Consider the following 16,873-nt stretch of genomic DNA (forward strand, 5'->3'; position numbering starts at 1 on the left):
AGAATAGTACGGAACATGCTTAAATAATAACGTTAATATTTTAAAAATCATTCTCTATTGAGAAAAATTCCCCCAAATTTAACTGCTTAGTTTTGGGTTCAATATTGATGAGAGGTTTCTTAGCAGCTGGTATAAATTACAAGTTTCCTGGGTAGAAAAAAAAAAAAAAAAAAAAAAAAAAAATATATATATATATATATATATATATATATATATATATATATATATATATATATATATATATATATAAACAAGCATAATAAATATCAGTCCTGTTGCGGTGGTGACTCCTGACTTGGCTAGGGTTATAAATTCTGATGAAAAAACAAAAAAACAAAACAAACAAACAAAACCCAAGAGTGGATATACAAGTAGTTAAGTGTTATATTCCTTATCTCTACCGCCACAAATACTTTTCACACTAGTTCGCTAAAAGAATCGCTCAAACTAGCAGAAAGCAGTACTGACCTTGATTACTCCTTATTAAAAAAAAAGCCTAGTCCCATCCCTACCAGTGTAAATGCCGATAAAAAATATTTATTTTTCTGAAGGGGTGGGGGTGGATTCGCCAAATTTTAACATGAAGAAATGGGAGCTAAACTTGTACTCCGAATGTTTAAATTTTCGTACGATCCTAATTTCCGGTGTCAAAGTGCCATTTTTATCTAATTATTCACTTTTGCCATTTGTACTAGTGCCATTTTTATCGTGCCATTTTTCCAGTTCCATTTTTACCTAAATTCACACACACACACACACGCACACACACGCACACACACACATATAATATTTTTATTTATATAGACAAATATTACATAGTCGCTACACTGTACATGCTAATGTTTCGAAACACTTGGTTTATTGAAAAAATCACCTCATCAGGGAACAGAAACAAAAACTTGTCTGCTAATCAAAATAACTGGTTCTTAAATGAAGAGAGAGAAATATATATATTTTTGATTATAAAAATCTCGAGTCTGTAGACCGAAAATAGATAGAGTTATTTTGTAGGGAAATGTACACACACACACACACACACACACACACACACACACACACACACACACACACACACACACACACACACATTTTCACTTATGTATATTAATATGTACTGTCCATAACTTTCCCTACGTGTGAATACACTTTATATAAGATTTCAAATATTTAGACCAAAATTTGTCTGCGTAATTTCGTAGAGACCGCAGAGGTAAATCTTTTAAATTTGACCCCAATTTTGACCGCTTGACATTTATTATTTTGGTCTCAAATCAAAATGAACAGCTTTACCCATATCCAAGTTACCTACATCTAAAATTTCAAGTGTTTAGATCCAAAATTGGCGGAGGAATATGGTAGAATCTGTAAAGGTTAATTCTTTCAACTTCGCTCCAAATCTGATTAAAATGCTTTCCGCATTTCTGAATACCCGTTATGTATAAATTTCAAATGTTAGACCTAAATTGGCAGAGTAGTTTGCTAGACACCGCAAAGGTAAAATCCTTTTAGGTTTGACACCTTGGCTGCTCAAATTTTCAACCCAAACCGATTAAAAAGCTTGCCCTATCTCTGAATACCCTTTATGTGAAATTTTCAAATGTTTAGACCAGAAATTGGCTGAATAATTTGGTAGAATTTTATTTAACTTTGACCACAATTTTGACCCCTTAACATTTATTTTTTGAGCTCAAATCAAATTATGAAGTTTGATCTATGTCCAAGTAACCTACATTTAAAATTTCAAGTGTTTAGACCCAGAATTGTCGGAGGAGTTTAGTAGAATTTTCAAAGGTCAAATCGTTGAACTTTGACCCCCTGACGGCCAAATTTCTGGCCGAAAACCGATTAAAAAGATTTTCCCAAATCTCACTTCTCTTTATGTCCAATCTAAAATCTCTAAACTGAAAATTGACAGAATTATTTGATAGGGAAATGTACACAGACACACACATTTTCACTTTTATAGATATAATATTTTTATTCATATATATATATATATATATATATATATATATATATATATATATATATATAGACACATATTACATAGTCACTTCACTGTACATGCTAATGTTTCAGAACAATTTGTTAATTAAAAAACTAAAGCACCTTCTCAGGCGACAGAAATAAAACTTGTCTGCTTTTCAAGATAGCTGGTTCTTAAAGGAAGGGAAGGAAATATATATATTTTTTAATTATAAAATTATAGTATTTACTTAATCAGAATAATAAGATGAATTAGATCACAGATTAATGAATCATGTGGTTTCAAGCGTTACAAAATATTTTTGGGAGGTAATATTTTTATATAAGGCAATCACAGCCAAATAAAATTGCTCAATATACTAGATAGAGCAAATTAAAATTTACAGTATTTTATATTTAAATTTCATTCGGACTTTTACTTTATGAAAAGAGAACATATTTCTCCCGACATTACATAACCAACAAATGAGACGGAAAGAATTACAAAATGTTACTCTGGCTTATCCATCGAATATGCCTATGCGACGAAGGCCATTAACTCTCCGTATTTCCTCCTATAACAGACAACACGCTATGCAACATACAAATATCTGTGCGTGAGGTCGCCAAGCTAATCAAGAACCTTGATTTCAGTAAAGCAACTGGCCCTGACGGCACACCAATTATAGTCTTGAAAAAGCTTCAACCAGAACTTGCTCCCATACTTACAAAACTGTTTAAGCGTTGCTTTAAGGAGAAGTGCTTTCCAACACTCTGGAAAACCTCGTCAGTATGCTTTGTATTTAAGAATTCAGGCGAGAAGTCATCTCCCTCTCAAGACAGACCAATAAGTCTCGTGTGTGCTATGAGTAAGCTGCTGGAATCCATATCAAATAGAGAAGTAGTCAACCACCTCAGCAGAAATAACCTTCTTAGTGACACACAATATGGTTTCCGTAGATTTGCAGCAGATGTGCTAACGGTTATATCTCATAGGATTAGTGAATCTCTCGACAAAGGCTTCCTTTCTAGGGCAATTGCTCTTTGACATATCAAAGGTCTTCGACAAGGTATGAAATAAAGACCTACTTCACAAGATTTCCAGCTACGGTATAACTAGAAATGTTTTCTCAATTATTAAACCATTTCTCTCTGATAGGCTCATAAGAGTAGTGGTTGATGGGCAGAAATCAGAGGCCCACAGTATTAATGCTGGAGTCCCTCATGGGTCCATCCTGGGCCCAAGTTTCTTCCTGATCTGCATCAATGATCTCCCAAAACACATACTTAAATCATTCGTTGACGTCTATGCTGATGACACGACCTCTATGGCAACACATTAAAGGCCGTAAATGACAAAGTTCTCTCTGATTCTCTCTTCTCTGATCTTGAGCGCGTGGTATAGGGGGGAGAGGGGTGCTGGTTACCTTTAATGCATCTAAAACCAAGCTCCTATCTTTACATCATCAACGCTCTGATCCCAATCTGGCATCAATTGAAATGGATGGCTCTCGTCTTCGGGAGGGTCCATGTTTTGACAAGCTTCTGGGTTTGACCTTTACTCCTGATCTGAAATGGAACACGTACATTAAGTCTGTTGCCAAGGTCGGTGGGAAAATGGTGGGATCCTTCTACCGCCCCAGAAGATATCTCACTGCTGATGCAATTCTCTATCTACATAAAAGCCAAGTACGTCTAAGGATAGAGTACTGCTGCCACATCTGGGCAGGAGCTGCTAAAAACAGCCTATTCTGACTTGACAGAGTACAACATAGACTTCGTGGCTTAGTGGGAGATGCCCTTTTCTCTTCCCTGCAACCTCTCTCCCACAGAAGAGACATTGCGAGCATGTCTTTGTTTTATCGTTACTTCCATGGCAAGTGCTCGTCTGAGCTCCAATCTCTGCCCCTCCTCGCCAATTTTTCACGAGAAACACCCGTCTAGTTGAAACCACTGTCAATAATTTTCCCTACTATTTATCTGTGCCTAAATCCAAACGTAGATTCCATGAACAAAGCCACTTTTTTGCACGCCTGTGGAACTCTCTTTCGTTTGCCTGTTTCCCACCTGACTACAACTTGAATGGCTTCAAATCCAACATAAACAAATTCCTGATGAACCGCCCCTTAAGTAAGGCACTTTATAAAATCTCCATTACTAACGATTACTACGATACTATCCCATTGATTACTGTACACGCAATAGCCCTTATCCCCGAGTGGCTTCCGGGCTTTCCTGCGCGAAAAATACTTCAAAAGCCGAGATGATGTCGAATAGGCCCTCAATAACTTTCAGAACGCTCGGATAAATAAACTTGTTTCTCGTTCGCAAAAATGTGTCGATTCTAATGGTTCTTATTTCAATTAATAAAGTTTATTATCAAAGGAGTTATTATTTTTTGAAGTTGAACGTAAAAAAAACGACATTATTTTTGCACCAACCTACATATATATATATATATATATATATATATATATATATATATATATATATATATATATATATATATATATATATATATATTCGGTAATATCCATGAATATTAATGTTTAAAAATCATTTTTTTTATTAGTTCGTGATTTTATTATGTTCTGCTTTCTACGTTTACAACATTCGTTTTACAAAAAGTAAGCGGACACGGGGGGGGGGGGAGGAGGGGATCTCGTTTCAGAATGAAAACGATGGATAGCCTTATTGCCCGCCGCCGAGGGAATTCCTAAGTCTTGGTAAGTAATATAGACATGGAAAATCATCAAGATCAGATAATGGCCGCCAAAGGTTTTTCTGGCACAGAAGCTTGAGAATTCACGAATTTATTTTGATTTACTTTCATATTTTTTCGATCCTCCTTCCCACAGTAAGATTTACCAGCGTGCAGAAATCAACCATTTCTGTATTCATTCTTTTTTTTTTTGCGACTGTTTTCTTTATGCTCATAGTGGTTGCTTCGGCTAACTCATTCCTTAGCTTTCTCAGGTGATTAACCACAACCCGATAGGAAAAAGCATTCATATCCCATCGCGGTTTATCATCTAAAAATAAAAAGGTAAAATCTATGATTTCTGTATAAAATGATTTTAAATATTAAAATAATTTTACACTTCACTTAAAATTTAATTAAGTATTTTTATTGAAATATTTTATTCAAATTTTAAACATTTTTGAAACCTTGTAAATTAATTTCATTTTTTTTAAGTTACGCAACTAATTTATGCAAAGTTTTAATATTTGGTTTTGATGCAAATAAAATAAATTTACATCGCAGTTTGATATTATTGATCTGTAGGTTTTATTTTTACTAATAGTTTATAATAATATTTATCATTACTACATGCGATGGAAAATTAAGTTTTAAAATATTACCAGCATCGTTTATGGAATCGGAAACTGGGCTAGAATTTTTTTCAATTCCAATCGATATTGATTTTGATACTCCAAAAATCGTCCCATTTTTCCGATTCCCGATTCCGATAAATTTTCCCTAACATTAATATATATATATATATATATATATATATATATATATATATATATATATATATATATATATATATATATATATATATACACACAGTCATCTGCATACAACTTTTTTTTTTAATCATACACGGGTATGTGTTCGTCGTTATACACGTTATACAATCGAGAGAGTCGAACCGCGGCAACAGAAGTCATGTCTGGCTTCATTAGCAAGGGCGCGAACCATTCGGCTACCGTCAACCGCGAGAGATACAGTTGAAATTTAAACATTAATTCTTATTAAATGTTTTTAACGTTAGTCAGAGTTATCTACTCATTATATGACGATCTGCGCGACTTTATTACAGCTGAAAGTTCTCAACGATAAGAAAGAAGTTTCTTAAAGGGGCCGACATTATTATTTACTATACTAATTATTAAATACCTATAGACACTAGTGTTTCATCCTTTCGGAAATCATCAGTGCAGGGTGTCACTATTAACGCCAGTCGAGAGATTCGAACCCCAGCAACAGAAGTCATGTCTGGCTTCATAAGCAATATATATATATATATATATATATATATATATATATATATATATATATATATATATATATATATATATATATATATATATATATATATAGTGGAGGTGGTAATTAATAAAAACTGGAGAAAGTGCTCAATACTGTTGTAGAGCAAATATGCGTTTTATTTTTTATTACCGTATCTTTCTGTTAAGTTACATTATTGTTTCGACTACACGATCGTTTTTTGCACATATATTTGCACGCCAGGGCGGGCATGTATGTGTACCCGTGACCGTTTCTTTTAAGTATATATGTGTGTACGTGTGCATGTGTGTACCCGTGACTGCGACCGCTAGCTGACCCTCTCCAAACAATTAACAACAAAATAAAAACTAAAAATAAATAAACCGAATCATAGCCCCCCCCGCACCCAAACATAAGCGAACACCCAACAGCTCGAGACATACTTACCAAAAAATCACCTCACCAACGAGACGCTAAAAACTTTTAACACTAAGACTCGAATTTTAAAGTAGCCCCTCCTCCTCCCACCCCCACATATTCCCCTTCCCCTCATGTATCCCTATGCCCTCAGCCACACCAGAAATAAACTTCCCAGACCCTCCCCCACAAGTTCCTTAAACCCGCAAACTAAAACATTATCGACATACTAAATGCCCCCCCACCTTTCCTCCTTGTTCCCTTCGTCTCTTCCTCTTCCGCCCTCCTCGCAACCACCCCCCTGACCTCATTCACTCTTCCGCGGTTTCATCCCAAAATAGCGAACATTTCTGTAAAAGTCTAAAGACGCTACAGACGGCAAAAAAAAACAAAAAAACGGCCGTGTAGCCGAAACAACAGAAGGATACGGTATTAAAAAAATAAAACGTGTATATATATATATATATATATATATATATATATATATATATATATATATATATTCGTATTCCTATCTGTTTGTTTGTTCACAATTTGATTTATATATACAAATGTCCGTTAGTTAAGTATTTCATTTATTTCTATATATAGTATGATTCTTTTAAAAATAGACGATTAAGAGTTCACCTCATTTGTTTATTATATTGAGGAAAATCAATTGTACTAAATAGCTGTATGTTTGTTTAAGTTTTTAGCGAGAGAGTTGTTTTAAGTGTTCTATTTAAGATTGTTATTTCATCAACTCTAAACAACAATTATATTGATAATATATTTAATTAAATTTATTTGGAATTATTACTTCCAATATCGATTTTTTTTATGAAACGAGTAGAGTTATTTCCCCTGATAATATCTTTATACGTTCCGAAGTTCGAAAGATGAAAAACAAAACAAAACAGACTCTTCCCAAATAAATTAATTTGGTAATCACAAGACGTTTAAAAAAATAATTTCGTGTAGACAGAAAGATGTTTTGCTTTATTTTTAAATATTCAACACTCTTGCATAATTTGACCCGGATTCTCGGGAATTCCCGTCAAGCATCGATCGGGCGAGACCGGTAATCATCGGTTTTAGCCGAGCGTTGTAACAGACGCTTTAAAAACAAACAAATCGGAAAAGTACAAATGTAAATAATCAAAAATAACAAAAACCTACCTTTAAAGGAGTGAAAATATTTTTGTTTATTTTATTTTATATATATATATATTTTTTTGTTTTTTTTTTGTGCAAAATATTTATCAACAAAAAGTTTTTTTTTCCTTCAAGTAAAGATGAATGTTTTACTTTTTTACCGTAAATTCTTGCGTGTAAGTTTTTTTTTCAAGACTTTTTGTTCAGTCATTTTTTTTTGGGGGGGGATCTACATATATATATATATTTATATATATATATATATATATATATATATATATATATATATATATATGTATATATTTTAAAGAAAATACGTAAAATACGTCAAATATGTAAAATACGTAAAAATATGTTTACGAAAAGCGTAAATTGTTGGATGAAAGTACGGAAAAAATTTAATATTTTTATTTTTTTATTTAATTTAATTTTTTTATGGTTGTTCATTGCCGGTGGAAGAACTTTCTCGAGATAAAATCTTTCCTAAGGAATCTTTTACTTCGGTCGGCTGTTGAACGACGGCAAAGAGGGAGGAGATAGTGTAAAGGAAATGTGTAAGTGTGTTTCGATATAATACCACATTCCCTTCGCATATTTTTAAGGGGAGCCATTTCGGACGCCCATAAATAAATGATTTTTACTATTGTTAGACTCTCACCTGGTGGAGAGGGTATCAGGGCCGCTGCGAAGAAGGTAGGTTCTCTCTACCATGCTAGAAAGCTACTAACACCCGAAATATCCTGTACCTCTATAAGGTCACTATTCGCCCATGTATGGAGTATTGTTGCCATATTTTGGCTGATGTATCTGCTACTAGTCTCTCGCTCTTAGACAAGATTCAAAAGAGAGTCGCCAATCTGATAGGTCCTGAACTGTTATCTAAGCTTCAGCCTCTGTCCCATCGACAAAATGTTGCATCCCTCTGCCTGTTCTACAAGTACTTTAACAGTGAATGCTCTGACGAACTGCAAGCACCCCCTCGACGTAAATACCCCTGACAAACCCGACAAGCAGTTAAATCCCACCCCTTCACAGTAGAAATCCCTAGATGTAAGAGAGCCTTCTACTCAAGTAGTTTCTTCCCTAGAACCGCTAGACTTTGAAATTCCCTTCCGGGTGCCTGCTTCCCCAACTGTACTGACATGCAGAAGTTCAAGTCTAACGTGAACCGACATCTTGCTGCCCAACACCCTACATAGTACCCCTGTAGCTTATGTCCCTGATAGTAACCCCTACATCAAAGTAGCAATGTGCCTTATTTAGGATGAAAATGTAATCAAATAAATAAATAAATAATTCTATTTAATTCAAGAATGCAATTTGCTTTATTTTAATGTGTCTGTCATCTATATTACATTTCTCTTGGTCTGTTTTTCAATCCGTTCTATCTTTGCTCGGAAACTACTGAACCAATCCGGTGTAAATTTTATGAAAAGGTGCAGCGAACTAAGTATTAGGATGTCCGTACTATGCACAGTTAGAGATTAATAGGGAGTTGTATGGATTAATCACCACAATACCACATTTAAGCCTTTTTTCGTAAACTACTGGGCCGATCTGGCCGAAAATTTCTATGGAATTTTCTTATAAGATGCTGCGAAATAGGTATTATGATATCCGTTCAGAGCAAAGTTAGGGATTAATAGGGATTATTAGGCGCATTTATGTGTAAGTAATAAAATGCAGATTTGATCACAAACATGAACACATTAAACCATTAATCTGACATAAAGTACGTATTCTTAGTCAACTATAACTTTTGCCCGTTTTTAACACGCTAAACTGTCTAGTATACGTGTATATAATTCTCTTTGATTTAAAAATATTTTAAAACTTTATTTTACTGTATTTTTTTCCGTTATTATATATTTATTACCCCTAATGATGCTGCTTATATTTTGTCATTCTTACTCTCCTCCATTCTTCTTTTTCTTGCTACATTAATATTGCATTGTTATTTTATCCTTCGCCAAAGACAGACGTTTCTTATGTTTTCCCTCGTATTTCCCGTCTGCTATTTGTCCACCCTTTAATTGTACGTTTTTTTGTTCCTGTTTGTTTTAGGTGTATTGAATGTTAGCAGCCATCTGGTCGATTTGTGGCCATCTTCACCGGAAGTTCCGTTAACTATCCGAACGCGTAGCAAGAAGTACGACGAACGGATCTGCTCACATGAAGATGCTGACATAAGAGATCCATGACGGTTGAGATAAGCAACTTAAATAAACGGGAAGATCGCATAAATCACTAATAAAAAAAAGTAAAAGAAATGCCGAAGATAAAAAAGCAAATAAAAAATGAAGAAAAAAAAATGGAAACGGGCAAAATAAACGAATCTCCTCTTAAGCCTCGCTTTCCCCTCTTTAAAACGACGCCATTTCGTTCAGTGCTTTTTCCGCTCGGTGTAAATTATCTTCTCTTTTCCCATAATTAGCTGCTTAATAGCACCAAGAGTCACACATATAATAAAAAGAAATAAATCACAACGGTAACAGAAAAACAGAAATCCGCTGGAAATTTGTCGTGACAAAACTTCTGTTTGGATTTTAAGTCATTTTATTGTTTTTTTTTTGCACTTAAAAATGATTCCTCCATTTTTTATTTGTTATTTTTTTCGTTTGTGTTTTAATAAATTGATCTTTTTCAAAAGATCTTTCTATTAACACTGTGTTCTACGCTTTCTGTTTTTTTTGTTTTCTTTTACCAATTTTTCATTATTTTATTTATTTGTACTTCTGATTTTATTTCCCTACCTATTTCTAATGGAGAGTTGGTATTTGTTTGTAACCGAGGCTGTACTATTACTTCTATATCTTAAACTGAGGCTATACTATTACTCCTACATCTGAAACCGAGGCTATACTTCTTACTTCTATATTTGAAACCGAGACTATACTACTACTTCTACATTTGAAACCGAGGTTATACTGCTACTTCTATACCTGAAAAGGAGGCTATACTAGTACTTCCATATTTGAAACCGAGACTATACTTATTACTTCTATTTCGACTTTACTGATTTTAAAAGGAATTGTTATATTTTTCCGTCGACTAAAAAGGTTCAATTTAAAATAAATGCATTTCAAAAATTGATATTTTATTAATTTGGAGAATATTTAACTGTCAATAGTCTATTATGATTTTATTTTTTCACCCTAGTTAAAAAAAAGAATTAAATTGCTATAATATTTAATACATAAAGAAGAGACCAACTCGTTTCATTTATATCTAAAAATATATTTAGCTGCAAATAACATTTATTTTTTATGGGAAGGCAGAGAATAATTTTGTTTCAATAATATTGGCAAGCATGTTTATTTCAAAAGGAAAACAAAATTATAGTTTGTTTATTTACTCATAAGAACATTATTGGCTACATATGTGCATACATGTTTCCACTGTAATTTCTTTAGAAGAGCATCACCATTATCAGCCTGGATATTTACTATGAAAACTTTACATGAAATTAATTTCATTTAAAATCTGGTTCCATAGTAATAATCAAAACCCGATGACACTGTCTCTATAAAAGGATTGCAGCAGAAACATATATGAACATATGTAGCTTATAATGTTTGTATAAATAAACATATTATAATAACGCTTTGTTTGTCATTGAGAAATTTCTGATGAACAATGAGAAAATAAATTATACAATTTCATGGAATTTCCAGGATCTCGTTTGTGTTCTTTTAATTTTTTATTTATTCATACAGATTTTAATGAATCCAATCATTCTATTGTTGATATTTGATTTTCCGATATCTTTCTAATTAGAAATTTTCATTCATATCTTTCCAATTAGAAATTTTCATTGGGTACTTACGAGAGAGACTGCATGAAGGTTGCCACCATCCTTAGTGAAAGTGTTTCTGTTGAACGAACTGTGTTCAAACGGCACAAAGGTTGTCAGTTAACCACTTAGCCGCCGTCACGTCTCTGTAGTTCAGTAGAGCGCTTACTATCAAAATACCGACGAAGAAAAGAAAGACTAATAACATCTCTTCTCTGCAAAAATGGATGAAGGAAATAGAATCGAAGATTTTGAAGTCGATGTTGTACTCTCGCAGTGAAGACGAAAATCTCCAAATTAAACAAAATCTTCGGTTAGTTAATATACTAAATAGTATATATATCCAAAAATGAATGTATAATATGTTATATATATCAATGTCAGTTTCATATGCCATACCATTGGCATTCATATATATTAACGCGCACGTACACACACACACACACAATATATATATATATATATATATATATATATATATATATATAAGGTTAAATAATAATAATAATAATAATAATAATAATAATAATAATAATAATAATAATAATAATAAAAACCCTTGAATGCGAAGGCTAATACACATGAGCCACACGCCCGGGCCAGACAAACTACTGCAGAGGTAAACCAGGAGGAACCGTTACATAGAACCAAGAACATTGAAGCTGCATATCTATAAGTTCTCTATCTCCTCCTCCATCCTCTACCATTGCTTAATCACCCCACCCCATAAAAAGAGTTATACCAAATAATCTAAAAGGATCAAGAAGGATGAAAAGAAAGGAGAGAGCACTGACCAGACCTCCGCTGGACAAGTTCGAAGAGAGCTGGGACCTTAGGGAGGCTTATTGACGATCAACTTCTAGTGGAGGCCAATAGCCGCTGCCAACGAGAAACCAATGGTAAGCGGCTGTTGCGAGACGCAAATTCATTTGCAAATATTGTTGAAAGAGGTGGAGAGCACTAGAAATCTGGGGAGACTTGTTGTCACTCAGCTTTTAGGGAACACCACAGGTTGTTTTCAAGGAGAGATCATTGATGACCTGTGTGAAAGCTCCTTGTGAGCCAATAATAATAATATCCATAAATGGGTATATATATATATATATATATATATATATATATATATATATATATATATATATATATATATATATTAGGTCGATGCAAAATTTTTGCCGATTAAAAATTTCATTTTGAAAATGAAAAACTGTATTTTTGAAAATCTTTATTTTTAACAAGGATGACATGTTTCAACGTTTCAAAGTTTCTGTCCTCGGTAAGTGGAGGAGAAATCCTTCATGACTGAGACAATTTTAATTTTTGTTCCCGTCCAGAGTCCCCCCCCTCCTTTTTTTTTAGGGGAGCTGGATTTTTGCCACGTTAAAAACTGGCCTTGTGTCTAACTCTGCCCTCGTGGGAAGGCAAGTAATTAGAACACTAACGACATTTGCTCTCTATAATTTAATTCCATCTGTCAACGAACTTATACATTTTTCGCTTGTAAAATTTCATTAGGTTTTGATGTGAAATATGAATCTAACTTATGTTTAATCTCTTCTCGTGACTTTAACTTAAGGTCGTCTTAATAGTTTCGTAATCCTCAAAATAAGTGATAATCCGAAGGAGCTAAGTCAGAAAAGGTAGATCCGGTTGTCAGCCATTATCACCTACTCTGTGCCACCCCCCTTTTTTAAAAATATATTTTTTGTTGCTTTTAATTATATCTTATTTATAAATTCTTAGCGACACTTCCGACTTTTTTTTTCTATATTTCTATTCTCTCTTTCCTTTTCATTCTTACGCGTTTATTTTTTTCTTTACGATTACTTCCCCTTTTTATGTTGATTTGTTTTTACCATTATTTTATAAACTCATCTCGTCTCATAGTTTTTGTCTTTGCCTCGTTTACGCCTTTACAAACCCCATAATTCTTGACTTCTAGTTTTCTTTTCCTCTCCACCCCTACACCCGCCGCATCCAAATCAATCTGTAACCACGCAACAAATTGTTGTCATAGTCATCCCGCTAGTCGCTTTTAACTAATGACTGTGAATTAACTCGTCGAATGTGAGCTGTAAACAGATACCGGTGGATGGCCCGGGTTTTCCACGCGCTATCCTCCTTTTGCTTGCCCCTGGCTTTTAAGTGTTTCCGCTATCTCGTACGAGTAACTGGGCAGCGGGCGCCCTCTGCACATTCGTCGCCATGACAGATGGGGAGGCCATCATAGACGTCCGGTATCGACTAGCCGGAAACGACTTCATGACACTCAGTTATCAATATTACCATCTCCGGTATGGCCTGCGTCACTAAGTTTCCGCTGTCGCCATTGTGGACAAATCCTCCAGATCGTTTTTCGCGACCCGCATTAACTTCCTCTTCAGATTGCCTCAATCTGTTTTTCCTTCTTATTCTATTCATTCAGATCTTTCTTTACACCCCACCTCATATTTCTTCCTTCTTTACCTTTCTCTCCCCCTCTCTTTCACGTCCGCATTGAAACGAGTAAGTGTATCAACCATGTTACAATTCGGTTCTCATCCTGCTTATTTCTTTATGGTTTTTCGTCACGTTTTCACGGAGTTATCTTCCCTTTTTTTTACTCTCATCTCTTGTCGCCACATTTCTCTTTGCTCGTGTTTTCTTTAATTCAATCTAACAACAAATATCTATAAGAATTTTTGAGATTAGGATTATCCATTTGTATTATGTAGATAAATCAACTACTGTTCGAATCTTCGATGTTATTCTCACGACATTTGCGCCGATGAGAGTTCCGCCTTCCTGGGTACGTCTGACCAAATTTGGGAAACTTTATATGGAACCCAGGAATCTGTACGGAATTTTGAACGAAACCTTACCGAAATCAACGAGTGAAGTTTACTCTTGGTCTGTCAGCCTTGGTCAATTAGAAATCTTACAATTATGAATTACTAGCAGTTCAGCCCGGCTTTGCCCAGGGCCCTATATACTGTTCATAACTTTCTATATATATATATTGAAAAGTTTGACTCATGTCCAGGAAACCTACATCTAAAATTTCTAATGTTTAGACCCAAAATTGACGGAGGAGTTTGGTAGAGTCTGTAAAGGTCAACTCTTTCAACTTTAACCTCTTTGCAACAACATTTTCGCCCAAGAACTGATTAAAAAGCTTGCTGCATGTCTGAATACCCTTTATGTAAAATTTCAGATGTTTAGACTCAAAATTGGCTGAATAGTTTGCTAGACACCGCAAAGGTCAAATCTTTTGAACTTTAACCCTTGGCAGTAAAATTTTCGGCCAAAAAACGATTAAAAAGCTTGCACTATGTCTGAATACACTTTATGTAAATTTCAAATGTTTAGACCAAAGATTGTGTGAATAATTTGGTAGAGACCACAGAGGTAATTTTTTTTCAACTTTCACCCCATTTTTTACCCCTTAACATTTATTGTTTTCGCCCAAATCAAATTAAAAGTTTGATCCATGTCCAAGTAACCTGCATCTAAAATTTCAAGTGTTTAGACCCAAAATTGTCGGTTGAGTTTGGTAGAGTTCTCAATGGTCAATTCGTGTAACTTGACAGCAAAATTTCTAGCCGAAAATCGACTAAAAAGATTTTCCCAAATCTCAATACCCCTTGCGTCAAATCTAGAGTCTATAGACTGAAAATGGACAAAGTAGTTTGGCACACACACACACACACACACACACACACACACACACACACACACACACACACACACACAATTTCACTTTTATAGATATACTAGCATGGGTGCCTCGTGTTGCCCGGGTGTTTGGAGGTGTATGCCGAGCAAAAAAAAAAAAAAACCAAAAAACAAAAAAGAAAACGACCAATTTTTTAAAACTTTGACCACTATTATGACCCCTTAAGATTTATGGTTTTGGGCTCAGATTAAGTTATTAAGTTAGATCCGTGTCCAAGTAACCTGCATCTAAAATTTCAAGTGTTTATACCCCAAATTGGCAGAGGAGTTTGGTAGAGTTCTCAAAGATCAAATCGTTGAACTTTGACCCCTTAACAGCCAAATTTCTGGCCGAAAACCGATCAAATAAATTTTTCCAAATCTCAGTAGCCTGTATATCAAATTTCGAGTCTGTACACTGAAAATTGACAGAGTTATTGGTTAGGGAAATTTACACAGACACACGGACACACACAGACGTATTCACTTTTATAGATATACTAGCATGGGTGCCTCGCGTTTCCCGGGTGTTTGGAGGTGTATGCTTAGCAAAAAAAAAAAAACAAAAAAAAAAAACAAAACAAAAAAACGGTCAATTTTTTAAACTTTGACCACTATTATGCCCCCTTAACATTTATTGTTTTGGGCTCAAATCAAGTTATTAAGTTAGATCCATGTCCAAGGAACCTCTATCTAATATTTTAAGTGTTTAAACCCCAAATGAGCGGAGGAGTTTGGTAGAGTTCTCAAAAGTCAAATCGTTGAACTTTGACCCTTTAATCGCCGAAAACCAATCACATCGATTTTTCCAAATCTCAGTACCCTGTATATCAAATTTCGAGTCTGTACACTGAAAATTGACAGAGTTATTGCGTAAGGAAATGTACACACACAGACAGACACACAGATACACAGACAGACAGATACACAGACACGTTCACTTTTATAGATAAAATAATATAGGTAGATAGATAGATACATAAATATATATGGAAACAATTTTGTGTTTGCTGTAACCTTTTTGCGCAAATATTATGCAATATGAATCATGTAGAATATCTGCATGAATATAATTACACGTAACTGACATAAGTCCAGCTCAAATAAACAGAAGTTTATAGAAGCTAGAAATAATTGTAAGAGAGTGATAGAGACAGTGATAGAGACAGATTACCCTGAAACCACCAGAAAACGCATCGAAGCACAGAAATTATGAACCCGGGATTTTTGGAAAATCTACAACAGCGTAGTAAATAATGGACAGTCAACTATTCCCCCACTATCAAACGATCATGAGGTTGCTTGCACGACAATTGACAAGGCTAATCTGCTTGCCAGTCAGTTTGCCTCAAACTCCACACTGAACTCGGTACACCACTCACTCCCTGATTTTCCTCTGCGAACAGACGCCACACTAGACGATTTGAAAAACACCCCTTCTCAGGTACATGCTATTATAAAAAACCTAGACACCTCAAAAGCATGTGGACTAGATCTCATCCCGGCTGTGCTATTAAAAAAATGCTCTGCCGAGGTTGCTCCAGTTCTCTCCAAACTTTGCAATAAATGCCTTAACGAATCTTGCTTTCCCGACTGCTGGAAAACCGCTTCAAGAATTCTGGTGAAAGAACTGACTCACTAAATTATCGCCCCATTAACCTCCTCCCGCTTTTCGCCAAAATATTTGAGTCCTTAGTTAATCAAGCCCTAGTCCAGCACCTAACAGCTGCTAAACTCCTGACTGACAAACAACATGGATTCAGGCAAGCCCGTTCAACAGCAGATATCTTAACTGTAGTTTCTGAATGTATATACCGTTCATTGGACAAAACAGGGGAGGGTAGAGCGGTGGCCCT

This window comes from Euprymna scolopes, chromosome 5 (genome assembly GCF_053919585.1).
Source record: "Euprymna scolopes isolate OS-2025 chromosome 5, ASM5391958v1, whole genome shotgun sequence".
NCBI lineage: Eukaryota > Metazoa > Mollusca > Cephalopoda > Sepiida > Sepiolidae > Euprymna > Euprymna scolopes.